Here is a 16,032-nt window from a genome sequence, read left to right on the forward strand (position 1 = left end):
AGAATTGTGGTCACTATTTGCCACATGTTCCCCTACCAAAACTTTGAAGACCTGACCGGGCTCATTCCCCAGTACCAGGTCCAGTATAGCCCCCTCTCTAGTCGGGCTGCCTACATATTGTTCCAACGAACCCTCCTGTACACATTTTACAAATTCCTCCTCATCCAGAGTCCCTGCCCTCAGCGATTTCCAGTCTATACCAGGGAAATTGAAGTCTCCCACTACAACAACCCTATTTTTCCTGCACCTATCCAGTATCTCCTGACATATCCATTCTTCCACTTCCCTTGGGCTGTTGGGGGGCCTGTAGTACACCCCCAACATAGTGACTGCGCCTTTCCTGTTTCTAAGCTCCACCCAGAGTGACTCGTTACACGACCCCTCTGAATTGTCCTCCCTCTGCACAGCTGTAATATGCTCTCCAACTAATACCGCTACTCCCCCACCTCTTTTGGCCCCTCCTCTGTCTCACCTAAAACACTTGTACCCTGGAATATTCAGCTGCCAGTCCTGTCCCTCTTTCAACCAAGTCTCTGTCACCGCAACCACATCCAAATTCCTCGTGCGCATTAAGGCCCCAAGTTCGTCTGTCTTACCTGCTACGCTCCTTGCATTGAAGTATAAGCACTCCAGACCTCCAGGCCCAGTGAGGTCGTCCTCCCCCAGAGTGCTCTTCTTCTTTGCCAGCCTTGTCCCAGCCCCAAGCTCGTCCCCAGCCTCCACACTTGTAGACCTAATATTTTGATCCCCACTCCCCTGCCATACTAGTTTAAACTCCCCCGAACTGCACTAGCAAAGCTCCCAGCCAGGATATTTGTGCCCTTCCAACTTAGTTGTGACTCCTCCCTCTTGTACAGGTGCCATCCTCTCCTGAAAACTTCCCATTGATCTAGGAAAATGAAGCCCTCCCTCCTGGACCAGTCCTTTAGCCAGGCATTCATTTGTACCAACTCCCTATTCTTACTGCGTCCAGTTCTGGTCGCCACACTACCAGAAGGACGTGGAGGCTTTGGAGAGAGTACAGAGGAGGTTTACCAGGATGTTGCCTGGTATGGAGGGGCTTAGTTATGAGGAGAGATTGGGTAAACTGGGGTTGTTCTCCCTGGAAAGACGGAGGATGAGGGGAGACCTAATAGAGGTGTATAAAATTATGAAAGGCATAGATAGGGTGAACAGTGGGAAGCTTTTCCCCAGGTCGGTGGTGACGTTCACGAGGGGTCATAGGTTCAAGGTGAAGCGGGGGGAGGTTTAACACAGATATCAGAAGGACATATTTTACACAGAGGGTGGTGGGGGCCTGGAATGCACTGCCAGGCAAAGTGGTGGAGGCGGACACACTGGGAACGTTTAAGACTTATCTAGATAGCCACATGAACGAAGTGGGAATGGAGGGATACAAAAGAATGGTCTAGTTTGGACCAGGGAGCGGCACGGGCTTGGAGGGCTGAAGGGCCTGTTCCTGTGCTGTATTGTTCTTTGTTCTTTGTTTGTTCTTTGTAACCAGCTCCAGCTTACAGGCTGCTAGCTAGACTCTGCACCTCAGTCTGCTAGATGGATACTGCCTACTGCTTCCACACATGAACGGCATGTTTTGTCAGTATCGCGCGCAAGAAACAGTACTTTTCACTATATACTAATACTTGTGACAATAATAAATCAAATCAAAATTTAAAGGCCCGGGTTGCTGTGAAAATCCCCCAGTCGCCACACTCCAGCACCTGTCCTGGTACACTGAGGGAGAATTTAGCATGGCCAATGCACCTAACCAGTACGCCTTTCAGACAATAGGAGGAAACCAGAGGAAATCCATGCAGATATGAGAACATAACGATTCTGCACAGACAGTGACCCAAGCTAGGAATCGAACCCGAGTCCTTGGCGCTGTGAGGTAGCAGTGCTAACCACTGTGCCACTGTGATTCAAGGTGATGAGTTAATCTGCTTTCTCCCCTTTGTAGTAGCAGCTAGTTACTATTCTCCAGTTAGCTTTTAACTTACTTTTATCATGTAGTTTACTGACTAAATGGTAACAGGTCAAATTGAACACAACTCCAGTTATTATATGTGTGATATAATGTATAGTTGGAAGGTTTTACATTCCTCCAGAGTTCAGCTGAAATGTACTGCAAACATATGCAAACTTTTGTATTAACTCGCTACCCTATATCCCAAGTTTTGTTCAAGTCGCATGAGTCTTCAACAGATTACGGCGGAATCTCTATGTTGCCAAGAATTAGATCCACACCCTTTAACCCCTAAACCTGACTGGCATGCCAACAGGCAAAAATTACAAGCGGTCTGATTACATGCCTATATAGACTACCAAAGAAAATAGACAGAATATGACTAAATTAATATGTTTTCCTCAATTCGACCAGCAGGAATGACTCCCACTAATTAGCACAAGGGATTGAAATCCCACTCCATCACTAACTTGGTGCCAATTCAAACATTAAAATAAAATTTAACATGTGCAACTGACATCAGATGACTTAAGGCTAAAAGGTTTGTACATTTAGTTTCAATACAAAGTCATCTGAAGGTAGCCAGTTGGGATGAAGCTGTTCCATTTTATAGGTTGCCAACTTTCAGAATGATTTGGCAGAGTTAAAAACATTGCAAAGATCAGACCACAGACATATGACAACTGACTGATTGGTACTTTCTCCAGCTATTTTGAAAGAAGCACCAAAGTTGCCTCCTTTGAATTGCTTGGTAGCGCTGATGTTTAGATTGAAAATTTGGATGTTTTACTGTCTGGCCAATGAGTGTTTTGTAAAGGAACACCCATGGAATAAAAGGGTCTGGAAGAGCGTTTGAAACGAAATTGGCTAAAGGACAGAAAGTGGTGAGTGGTAGCAAATGCTGTTTTTTGCACTGGCAGAAAGTGTGCACTGGTGTTCCCCAAGGGTCAGTGTTAGGACCATTGCTTTTCGTGATCCAAACCAATGACTCAGATTTGACTTTGTACAGCACAGTTTCAAAATTTGAAGGTGACATAAAAGTTCAAAATATAGTGAACAGTGAGGAAGAGGGTAAGAGATTCAAGGGAACATAGACTGGTGGAATGGGCTGACACATGCAGATTAAATTTAACACAGAGAAGTGTATCGAGAGAAGGGGGTGGGGGGAGGGCACAGTGGCACAGCGCCAGGGACCCGAGTTTGATTCCAGCCTTGCGTGACTGGCGATAGGGCGGGCGGGGGTTGGACCTGGGTGAGATGTGAGTCTGTGCAGATTCAATGGGCCAAATGGCCTCCTTTTGCACTGTAGGGATTTTATGATTCTATGAAGTGTGATACATATTGGTAGGATGGGAAAGAAGAAGTAATGTAAAGTAAAGGGTAAAATTCCAAGGGGTTTGCAGAACGGAGAGGTCCAAGTTTACATATGCACAAATTATTGAAAGTGACTGGGCAGGTTTAAAATATCGTTGAAGAAAGCATACATAATCCTAGACTTTATATATTCAGGCTTAAGAGTAGAAAAGCCTGGAAGTGATAGTGTACCTTCTTATTTGTTTCATCATAACTAAATTATTGAGTCCAATTCTGGGCACCGCATTTTAGGTAGGATGTGAAGGCTGCCGAGATTTATGAGAGACTGCGAGGTTCGTGAGCAAATTGACATTGGGAAGGACAAGGTATTGGTGTTGGCAGCCGTAAAAGTGGATAAATCTCGAGGTCCAGAGGAATTGTGCCCTAGGCTGCTGTGGAGGCAAGGGAGGAGATTGCAGGGGCTCTGACCCACATTTTCAATTTCTCTCTGGCCACGGGGGAGGTGCCAGGTGACTGGAGAACAGCTAATGTGGTTCCACTATTTCAGGTGAGTCACCTGAAGAAGGAGCGACACTCCGAAAGCTTGTGCTACCAAATAAACCTTTGGACTTTAACATGGTATTGTGTGACTTATTACTGTGCTCATTAGTGGAACCAGAAGATACTATTTTAAGGCGATTGGCAAAAGACCCAAGGATGACGTGAAGAAAACTTGCTACATAGTGAGTGGTTAGGATCTAGAATAAACTGCCTGAAAGCTGGTGAAGCAAGATTCTATCCCGGTTTCTGGAAGGGAATTAGATAAGCACTTGGAGGGGACAAAACTGCAGAGTAGCAGGGGAGGGGGATTAGCTGAAAATCTCCAACAGAGAGCTGACATGGACTTAATTGGCTGAATGACCTCTTTCTGTGCTCTGAGCATGCTATGATTCTATGATTCAAGCAAGGTGTACCATAGGAGGTTGCAAGAGAATAATTTGGCTTCTGCAACCATTTAGAATACTGGGCTTTGGTTCAATTTTTTTGGAAAATGAAATAATTCCTGTGCCTAATTGCTGTAAGAAGTCCCACATGAAATTAATTTAGGCAGTTCCAAAACCCCTCGTGAGCATCAGTGTACAACAAAAGAGGCCCATTATTTGTGACTAATTGCCACTAAAATGATTATCTCACTCATGCTGATGCAGCTACTAATTTTCATGAAACTACAGCAGATCAGCTGATGTACTTAGAGCAGGATAGAACTACACAATGTTCATGACAAAGCTGACAATAAAAATGGATCTTTTATACCTGGCTTTAATATAGTCCATGGGTGTTCTGTCTGGTTTCTTGCAGGACCACTCAACTCCAGATCTTATTCCAACCTTGGCCTAAACCTGGACAAAATTCCAGAAGTGATGAGAGTGAGAGCGCTTAACATCAAGGCAGCATTGGTTCAAGTGTAATATCAAGAATTCCTATCAATGAGAACCATGGGAAATATTCTCCACTAGTTGTAGTCATACCTAGCAAAAAGGAACATGGTTGTGGTTATTGGACGCAATCATTTCAACTCTAGAAAATAATTGCAGGAATTCCTCAAGATAGAGGATCGATGTCGATGGAGACGGGAGAGGTGCCGGAGGATGGGAGGATCAATGTCAATGGAGACTGGAGAGGTGCCGGAGGATTACGAATGTGGTTCCTATCTTCAAGAAGGGGTATAGGGATAGCCCAGGAAATTACCGACCGGTGAGTCTAATCTCAGTGGTTGTTAAACTGATGGAGAAGATCCTGAGGGACAAGATTTATGAGCATTTAGAGAGGTTTAGTATGCTCAAGAATACTCAGCATGGCTTTGTCAAAGGCAGATCGTGCCTTACGAGCCTGGTGGAGTTCTTCGAAAATGTGACTAAACACATTGACGAAGGGAAAGCGGTAGATGTGGTTTATAAGGATTTTAGCAAGGCGTTCGATAAGGTTCCCCATGCAAGGCTTCTAGAAAAAGTGAGAGGGCATGGGATCCAAGGGGCTGCTGCCCTGTGGATCCAGAACTGTCTTGCCCAAAGGAGGCAGAGAGTGTGTATAGATGGGTCTTTTTCTAAATGGAGGTCAGTCACCAGTGGTGTGCCCCAGGGATCTGTTCTGGGACCCTTGCTGTTTGTCATTTTCATAAATGACCTGGATGAGGAAGTGGAGGGATGGGTTGCTAAGTTTGCCAACGACACGAAGGTTGGTGGGATTGTGGATAGTCTGGAAGGATGTCAGAAGTTACAGAGGGACATAGATAGGATGCAAGACTGGGCGGAGAAGTGGTAGATGGACTTCAACCCAGATAAATGCGTAGTGGTCCATTTTGGCAGGTCAAATGGGATGAAGGAGTACAATATAAAGGGAAAGACTCTTAGTACTGTAGAGGATCAGAAGGACTCTGGGGTCCGGGTCCATAGGACTCTAAAATCGGCCCCGCAGGTGGAGGAGGAGGTTAAGAAGGTGTATGGTGTGCTGGCCTTTATCAATTGAGGGATTGAGTTTAGGAGTCCGGGGATAATGATGCAGCTATATAAGGCCCTCGTCAGACCCCACTTGGAGTACTGTGCTCAGTTCTGGTCGCCTCATTACAGGAAGGATGTGGAAAGGATTGAAAGGGTGCGGAGGAGATTTACAAGGATGTTGCCTGGATTGAGTGGCATGCCTTATGAGGATAGGCTGAGGGAGGTCTTTTCTCCTTGGAGAGACGTAGGATGAGAGGAGACCTAATAGAGGTATATAAGATGTTGAGAGGCATAGATCGGGTGGACTCTCAGAGGCTTTTTCCCAGGGTGGAAATGGCTGCTACGAGAGGACACAGGTTTAAGGTGCTGGGGGTTAGGTACAGGGGAACTGTTAGGGGGAAGTTTTTCACACACAGGGTGGTGGGCGAGTGGAATCGGCTGCCGTCAGTGGTGGTGGAGGCAAACTCAATAGGGTCTTTTAAGAGACTCCTGGATGAGTACATGGGACTTAATAGGATGGAGGGTTATAGGTAGGCCTAAAAGGTAGGGATATGTTCGGCACAACTTGTGGGGCCGAAGGGCCTGTTTTGTGCTGTATTTTTTTCTATGTTTCTTTCTACGTTTCTATAGTGTCCTTGGCCCAACCATCTTCAACTTTTTAATCCTTTCCTCTGGCCTTCTCTCCATCATAAGGTCTGAAGTGCGGATGTTGCACAATGGTCAGCACCATTCCAAACCCCTCAGACACTGTAGCAATCCATGCCCACGTGCAGCAAGACCTGGATGGCATTCAACCTTGAACTGATAAATGGCAAATAGCATACATATCGCACAAGTGGCAAATAATGAGATAACGAAATAAGACTTGGGAGCAGCAGTAGGGGATTCAGCTCCTCAAGCCTGCTCTGTCATTCAATAAGATTATGGCTGATCTGGTTGTGCTCTCAACCCAACTTTCCTGTCTGACTCCTTTGCTTCCAATGTCCATCAAAAATCTGTCTAATTCTGCCTTCAATGGATTCAATGACCCAGCCACTCTAGGGAGGAGAATTCCACATATTAACGACCCTGTAAGAGAGAAAAAAACTTCACGGGGGTGATTCTCCCAAAAAGATCCTAAGTGTCAAATTCACGTAAAAACTGGAGTAAATCCCGCTGTTTTTTTCAGCGGGAGTTTCAAAATGAATCTCCCACACTGTGCACTAGCGTGAATCACTCCAAAAAGTTGTGGGCGGGGTCTATTTTCATTGGCGAGGCCAGCAGCATAGCGCTGAGCAGGCCACTGTGCATGTGCCGAACTGTCAGTAGTCTCGCACTGCCGGTCTCTTGATTGCTGGCCAGCCCCGTGGCCCCCACATTGCTGGCTATGAGACCCCCCCCCCCAATAGCCCAATAGTTAAAAGAGATTTAAATTAAGATATGAATAATTCATTCAGTTTTGCACCGATTTCCGGTGCGGAGCTGACGACACCGGAAATCCGGCTGCCGGAGACTCGCGGAGGCTGCGGTGCCCAGCGATGGGGATCCCACGAAATGGCCTCCGCTTGAGTCTCCCAGCCCACTGCGCTGGGAAAATCGCCCCCACATCTTTTTCTTAAACTGTATTCTTTAGTTCTAGTCTCCTCCAGAGGGAGAAATATCCTCTTGGTATTTACCCTGTCAAGTCCCTTCAGGATCTTCCATGTTTCAGTAAAATTACTTCTCATTCTGAAATTCCAGTGAGTACAGCTCCAATCTTTCTTCATAGGATAAGCCCTTCTGTATTGCTTCTACTGAAATTATGGGCAGGATTGCCTGGCCTCACCGCAGAGCCTTTTCCATGGCGGAAGGCTGCTTGCCATCGATCGGCGGTGGGATCTTCTGGTCCCACCGTTGTCAATGGGATTTCCCATTGACTCCACCCCATGCAGCTGGGAAACCCACAGCGGGGGGTGCGCTGTCAGCAGGACCAAAAAGTCCCACTGCCGTCAACAGCCGGAAGGTTCTGGCCTGTATCTTTTTATAGATAAGGAAGAACTGTACACAATGTAGAAACACAGAAAATAGGAGTGTAATTGAGCCATTTGGCCCTTTGAGCCTGCTCTGCCATTCAGTTTGATCATGGCTGATCATCCAACTCTGTAACCTGTTCCCACTTTCCCCTATCTCCTTTAATCCCTTTCGCCCCAAGAGCTATATCCAACTCCTTCTTGAAAACAGACATTGTTTTGGCCTCAACTGCTTTCTGGGGGAGCAAATTCCAATGGCTGACCACTCTCTAGGTGAAGAAATTTCACCTCATCTCAGTCTTAAATGGTTTACCCCATATCGTTAGACTATGACCCCTTCTTCTGGACTCCACCACCATTGGGAACATCCTTCCTGCATCTACCCTGTCTAGTCCTGCTCTAGCAAATATATTCCTATCCTATTCAATCACTTCTCATATGTCAGTTCCGCCATCCCAGGAATCAGTCTAGTAAACCTTTGCTGCACTCTTTCTACATCAAGAACATCTTTTTTTCTCAGATAAGGAGACCAAAAATGCATACAATGGTCCATAACTTCCAACCGGCGGAAAGCCATGGAACGCCAAATATAGGTAACAGAGTTGAAAAATCAAGATCCAATGAGAGCAGCAGCCTTCGCTCTTCAATGGGACAATCTCTGCAGGTCCCAGCCCAGTGCAGGCGGACTCGAGCCACACCACCTTATGACACGGCCAGACTGGGAATGCCTATTAAGGTGTAGCTTTGAAGAAGCAGTTATAAAGACAAAGAGAACAAAAGGATTCCCTGCTATTATAAAGGAATGTTGAATTGTTTTCTCTTTTTTGCTATTTATTTTTCGCAGTTAATCTTATTGGCTCATTTAAAGTGTAATTTATAATTATATTTTTATGATTGAAGATGAGTATTATTTAATATGTATAAATGAACATGGGTTTGTTATTTGTTTTAAGTCTGTGAAACTACTATTTAAATCGGCACTATATTTTTATATAACTTCACATGTGGCATGCTTATAAATGTTCATATATTTTATTTTAGGATTTGGAAACTGAAAATGTAATTGGGAAGAAGAGAGTTCCAAACTTTTTTGGACCACGATTTGGATAGCTTATTGCATGAGGTTGAGCAAAGGAGAGTTCACATTTGGAAAATTTAAATCACCAGGTGTTTATCATCAGTATTCTTCTTCCTTGTTAACTTCATTTATAATTATCTTAGATTTAACTGTTGTGTTTTGATGTTTCAATAAAGCATTGGTATAATTTTGTATTTAAATGTTTTGTTTTAATGTTTTAACCTGTCCAAGATGCACAGCATCAATACATCAAGCCTTCTTTGACAGCACCTTCCAAACACATGGACTATTCTGTGAAGAAAGGGCACAGGCTCCAAACAGATGGGAACACCACCATCTGCAAGTTTTTCTCCAAGGCACACACCATCCTGACTTGGAACTTATTGCTGTTCCTTCACTGTCACTGAAATTATCTTTCTGACAGCGTTGTGCATGTAGCTACACCAAATGGTCTGCAGTGGTTTTAGGAAAAGGTTCATCACCACCTTCTCAAAGGCAGTAGGGATGGGCAATAAATGCTGGCCTTGTCAGCAATGTCCACATCCCGTGAATGAATAAACAAAAGAAAGTTCGAAGTCATGCAGACCAGTGGCCTGAAGCATGGAACATCCCATGTCAGAATCATACCGAAGGTCAGATTATACCCACAGCAGCATTAGGATTACAGGTGCTTAAACCAAATGTCCAGGACCACGCGAGGAAGAAAATAAACTGTCCCTTAACATTCTATATTTAAAAGGTCCAAACAGAGAATCTATAACAAAGTTTCACCACTCAGCTTACCAGCAAAATTTTAAAGGATAATATAATAATCTGCACTTGATATGCGGAAATTGTAATGCAAAGTTAATCATCACCTGTAACCCTCTTCAGACATCGATTGAATTTTCCTCTTCAGATGTATTTTCGTGAGGCAGGATTACTGGCCACACTTGACATCACTGCAACCCTGGCCCATTTTTCCAGGTTTGGGTTTGACATCACTCCCGTGTAGTGGGCCCGCGGTGGGATTCCCAGTCAGAGGGTACTTATGAGCGTAAACGTGGAACGTCGAGCAATGCTATAGCATCAGAAGAGGTAGTGAGGACTTTAAAGTGGCAGAACTGCTCTGTAGTCATGAGATGTTGCAGCAGCTTTCTCAGCCTCGACAAATATGTGCTTGAGGGCCAAATTTCAGCAAAAGCCAGCTTCCAGCATGCTCTCTCCCACCACAGATACATTTTTAGTGTATAACCTATCCCAGGCATCCCATTTTCCATCAGGCAGTCACTAGGAGGGCAGATCAGTGGTGGGTTGTGTGTGTGCGTGAGGCTCGAATCATGTGGTATGTAGGGAAGGAGTAACCAGCTGTGGTCCCAGTAGAAGTGGGAAAATAAAGGTTTAGGCTTTTTAAAAAAGTTTATTTATTGGTGTCACAAGTCGTCTTTCATTAACACTGCAATTAAGGTACTGTGAAAATCCCCAAGTCACCACACTCCGGCGCTTGTTCAGGTACACCAAGGGAGAATTTAGCATGGCCAATGCACCTAACCAGCACATCTTTCGGACTGTGGGAGGAAACCAGAGCACCCAGAGGAAACCCACGCAGACACGGGGCAAACGTGCAAACTCCACACAGACAGTGACTGAAGCAGGAATCGAACCCGGGTCCCTGGCGCTGTGAGACAGCAGTGCTAACCATTAAGAACGTGGCAGTGAACCTATTGTTCATGTTTTCATCCTTTTCTGTTATTATCCTGTCCAATGTCTTGTTCCTTTCATCTCTAACAGCACCTGTTGTGCCACTAAGGGATCTCAAAGTGCAAAATCATTTCTTTTCACACAAAATATCCATCATTTTAATGAGTAAAATATTCAATATAATGGCCCCCAAAGAAAGTAAATAACTCAAAAAATATGCTGACCCAAATCAAAGCATTTCCCCTGAGAAATGTGTTACTTTGGAAACACAGGCCATGTAAATTTGCTGCTGAGAGTGCCAGCTCCTATATTTCTGTTATTTCACTTCAATCATGGAAAATTACAGGCTTTTGAAGGTTGAAGCCAGACGTCAAGCTTGGAATGCAATCTTTGTGTGTCCTTCATTTAAATCGAATTTCATAGTGCTGCTCCAGTATGAGGAATAAACTCTCTGCTTAAACTGTATATCTTCTTGTTGATTAGAAATAAACAAAAACTCCACCCGATCCAACAGGAAAAGATGATCTCACCGGGGTGAGTGATTGCAGTACAGCAACCCTTCAACTAGTGAGCACTGAAAGCATCTAATATTTCAGGGAATGGTAGATGAAGTGGAAAAAAATCAAATGTTATGTCTGCTCTAGTTTATTTCTCCCCAAAACGCCATCAGTCCAGCTAACTGAATGGAAACATGATACACAATGAAGTGGCACTCGCACTGTTCACATTTAGTTTTTAACCACAGTTTGTGCAGTATCAGGGAAACTATTACATATTCACTTAATTAACCTCAATTGCTGCTCCAGTTCTGAAACACACAGCTGGGTAGGGTTGGAGATAAAAGCTGTTGGATGGAATGATCAAAGATGCACAGAGTGCTGGCAGATCTGTGTTAAACCTCAAACTATGCAGAGAGGCTATATCAGCAGTCCAGTTAAACATGGATCAATATGTCATCCGATCTTTATTTTCTTTGTTGCATTAGCAACTTAAAATTTTGAAAATTACAGCACAAATTTCTACCACTATTTTAATGGTTGTGTGAAACAGTCAGCACAAAGTTGTTTGCTAATATGAAGAAGATGGTCAAGGAATTTCAATTATTTGTCTTTAAAAAAACACTAATATCATACATTCCATAATAAAAGTATGATATTGTTTTGCAATTTTTGCTTCTTTATTTATGATCTGTAGTTTAGACCTATACTGTGAAAGAGTTATATTCATTTTATAAGGAGCCCTTAATTACACAGAAGTATCATGCAGGGATAATCACTTCATAGATCATTCTTAACCTTTAAACTGAAGCAGCAAACAAAGTGCCTTCTGTCCTAGGGTTTTAGGAAGCATATAGTTAAATGAGGAATTTTTAATTCAATCAGCTTTGAAGTTCCCAATCATATTAGAGGCCTGCAGTCCTCCAAAGCTGAGATTGAAATGGGTTTATAATATGTAGAGTAAGAAGTCTCACAACACCAGGTTAAAGTCCAAGAGGTTTATTTGGTAGCAAATACCATAAGCTTTCGGAGCACAGCTTCTTCGTCAGATGGAGTGGATAATCCACTCCATCTGACGAAGGAGCTGTGCTCTGAAAGCTTATGGTATTTGCTACCAAATAAACCTCTTGGACTTTAACCTGGTGTTGTGAGACTTCTTATTGTGCTTACCCCAGTCCAACGCCGGCATCTCCACATTATAATATGTATACAGACATACAGTACTATTGATAAAATGGTACAAATCAAGCATTTTTGAACACGTCTCAAAGGAAATACGTTTATTGTATTGCTTGTGTATAATGATCCTCTACTTCATCTATTGGTTTAGGAATATATATATATATATTCTGCATAGTTTAATGTTTCTTTTGAATATAAAATAAATCATACAAATGGTATCTTATGCAGCAGAAGTGTGGGCCAATATAGGTGGCTTTACAGAAATTTGACAAAATTAATTGAAGAGTGACTGATGGATTGGTAGGTTCCTGACAGCCATTCTTGGGCCTAAATTTGAATCCCAAATTTAATTACCTAAATTAGATTAGGGAGAATTGGTACCAATAACTGGACTGGTGCAAGTAAAATAACCCTACTGTTGAGTGGAATAGAAGTTTAAAGTCACCCAGTTACCCAACTGTCTTCAAACCAACCATTTCAGATTGTACACTTGACAACGAAACCACCCAAAACTGCTAGCACCCTTTTTAAGTATGTGTGTCTGGTCACAATGACAGCAGTTGATATACAACAGCAATTGCAACCTGACTGCCTCAAAAACAATCCACGGTGGCTGCGCAGCCAAATTAATACAGCAAGAAAGATCTGCAACAGACCCAACAAAAAAAAATTAACTTATTAAAAAATCCTTTCCTTGTGGCACTAGGATGAACAGCACCTCTGCACTGTGCAATTAAAACTTCCGCTTTCCCCATTGTGGACTCGCCTCCCTCCTGTCAGGGATCATTAGCTGGTCGATCTTGTACCAACCTGCCATCACGAGTGGCCTCCAAATCACACTTTACAGCTCAGTTCAGGTCAGAAGCCAAGCGACTTTACGTAAATGAGATCCAGGAGTTAAAGATTAGAAATTCAGTAGCATCTATTTATCGGCACATTAACCGGAGAGTGCAAGTAGCTGGCACTCAAAGAAGCCAGAATGTTACATCTCGGAGCTCATTACTATATGAAGCAGGTGCAGCAGTAGGAGCCTAAGCTAGTTTGTGCACTCATGTTCACGTAGGTAATTGGGAAAAATCGTAGTGGGCTGAAGATGAAATGGCTGTTCAAAAACCAGAGTTAAAATCAGGCCTATTTTCCCCAAGCAGGGAAAATGTGCCCACAAAAATTCACTCGCTGTTGACCAAACATACAATTAAATTACTATTCGATTTGAGAAATCCGCAGCCTGAACTTTACATCCTTCCTGAATGTTGTGGCATTTACCATAAAAGCCTGGAAAAGCATAGATTTAAAAAAAGTTATAATCATCAGTGAAAATATTCCATGTCAAAAAATGAACAGAACTCAGTACTGTTCAGTTTGCATCCCAAATTCTTCAATAACTGGCCTAATTCATACAGTCGTCCACTTCAATTCTTTTTAATTTAGAACGCGCTGTCAATTGAGCTGAAACAAGGAGATCTTTCATCCTTGAACATTTTATTAAGGTCACATGGCATCCTGAATGAATATTCATTTATTATTTTTGATATTAGCAGCTTCCTTTCACCACTTGCGTCAATCAAGCTTTACTTTATATTCAGTAAGCCTTAATCGCTTTACCACTGGCTTTGAAATCACTTTGATTTTGTTACCATATGGGCTTGATTCAGTACCTTATCATTTGTTCAAGCATACTCTAGTCCTAAATGTACCAGGGTTATGCATTAGCGTGTTGGTTGAAAAATCAAAGTGTGTGATAATGGACATGTTAATGCCCCCACATAAAATTCCTGCTGTCCATTCGTTTAACAAGGCTGCTCACATTTTTTATAATAGACTCAGTAAAATTGTGATTAGGAAGATTTGATACAAGCACATAAGCATACTGGTTACTAATACTGCACCTCCATATTAACTATTCTTCTGTAGAAACTACCTTTATTATATATCAGCTTCTAGTGCACTGTGATACTACAATTAACATTATTAACATGGGTGCCAGAAACCTTGTCATGCAGTTGATTTGATTAGCTTTTCGTTTGTTTGGAAGAAGCGTATAATATTTCGCTCGGGTGAAGGTGTCTTCTGGTATTTAACATCCAAAGTTAATTGGAGTCATAACTCTTCATCCCATCAGTATGAATTAAAACAAAGGGGGTTCGATTCATACCATTTTAAATTAGGGCTTCAGATTCATTGACTGGAATTTTCCAGTCCCACCAGCAGTGGAAAGCTTGGTGGGAAGGGGAATTTAATTTGACGGGAGGACAAAAATCAGCTCCCCAACGATGGGTTGAACTTTTGCAGTTAAGTTCTCAGGCCTTGAAACGCAAATGGGGATTCCTGATGAATAGCATCGGGAAGCCCTTTTGCATGTGTTTGGACACTATGCATGCTCATTAAAAGGATAGCTCATCAGAATTAACTGCCCCCTCCAAGTTAAGTTCTCCACCAGTGAGAAATTGGAACATACACGTTTACGACTGTATACTAATGGCATGAAACTGATGACGTCAACTTCTTCCTGGACTTTGAAGAGAGTAGCCACTGTTTCGGCTATCTTCGGGACCACTCAGAAATAACAGATCTGGTGGCCATTGTCTAAGCTCCACAAAGGGTGGCTTAGGGAGTCTTAGCCAGCTGAGAAGGGTGAATGGTAGTTTGGCAGGAGAGGCAGGATTACTAGGGAAGAGTGGGAGGGCTGTTAGGAGAAGGAAGCCAGGCTGTACTGGGGCGTGTTAGGAGGGAGTCCAGTGATGGAAGCCAGACAGTGGGACTTGTTTAAGAGGCTAAGCATGTCACGCATACCTTGATCTCATTGTAGGACAGTGGATGGCCTCTCTGGGTGAGCATCATAGATAGGTGGGTTTAAATTGCATGGTCCAGGTGCTCGAGAATCAATGAATTGAGAAGTTCTTGTAATTGTCCCCCCCAACCACCCTCACTAAGCTCATATCCCTTGGCATCTTTATCATCATAAATATATCAAGTAACATTGCAGTCCACTCAATCATAGTACCTCAGCTTTATGATGGGGTGTTGAGGACCACCCACCCATGACCCTCCAATATAGAGATTCCTACAAGTCTAGTTGCTGAAAGTGTTATAGAAGTATAGTAAGAAAGGAACGTGTGAGCAAGAACTTTAGTTTCTCTTATCCCTTACCATACTGTTGATTTAGGTTAGATAGCAACAGAAAAAATAATTTCAGTCAATTAAAACTGTCAGAAGAAGATTGAGTACAAGTTATAGCACACCTGAATACATTTTATACAATGCTTAATGTCTATTAAGACTGAACACTGACGGAGAGATAGATCACCTTCTCTATTTGAAGCACAGAAGTTGTTTCTGTAAAAATATATATTTCTGGCTCAGACTGGAGGCTTCCACACTCTCACAGAAAGGGTGAAATGTCCTGAGCTGGCACTGCACCAATGATGCATTCCTGCAGGTGCTAGAACCCCCCTCCACAGTACAATTGATCTTCTCCCTGGTATTTGAATTATTTCTGTCTTTGATGGGCATTCTGCTCTGCTGCACATCTGCTGCTGATGCAGAGCCTCAGGATTGTCCAGGTCACTGTCTCCATGCTTCACAGGTTTTCTGATATTCTGAGAGGTGTGCAATCAGTAACATTCCAGTATATCCCTTTCGCAAACAACTACTGTTATATTAAAAGAATATTCAATATAAAACTTTCACCAGAATAAAGCTTTTGAATTTTTTTTTCCCTGTGGCTTTTCTTCAAATAATTTTGAAACAAAAATCTTGAGCGGAAACAGAAAAATATTCCAGACAAGCATTCAGCTAACCAAAATGATAATACTATGTCACCTATGAAATTAATGCAATAGATACTTTTGAT

Source organism: Mustelus asterias, chromosome 5 (genome assembly GCF_964213995.1).
Source record: "Mustelus asterias chromosome 5, sMusAst1.hap1.1, whole genome shotgun sequence".
Classification (NCBI taxonomy): domain Eukaryota; kingdom Metazoa; phylum Chordata; class Chondrichthyes; order Carcharhiniformes; family Triakidae; genus Mustelus; species Mustelus asterias.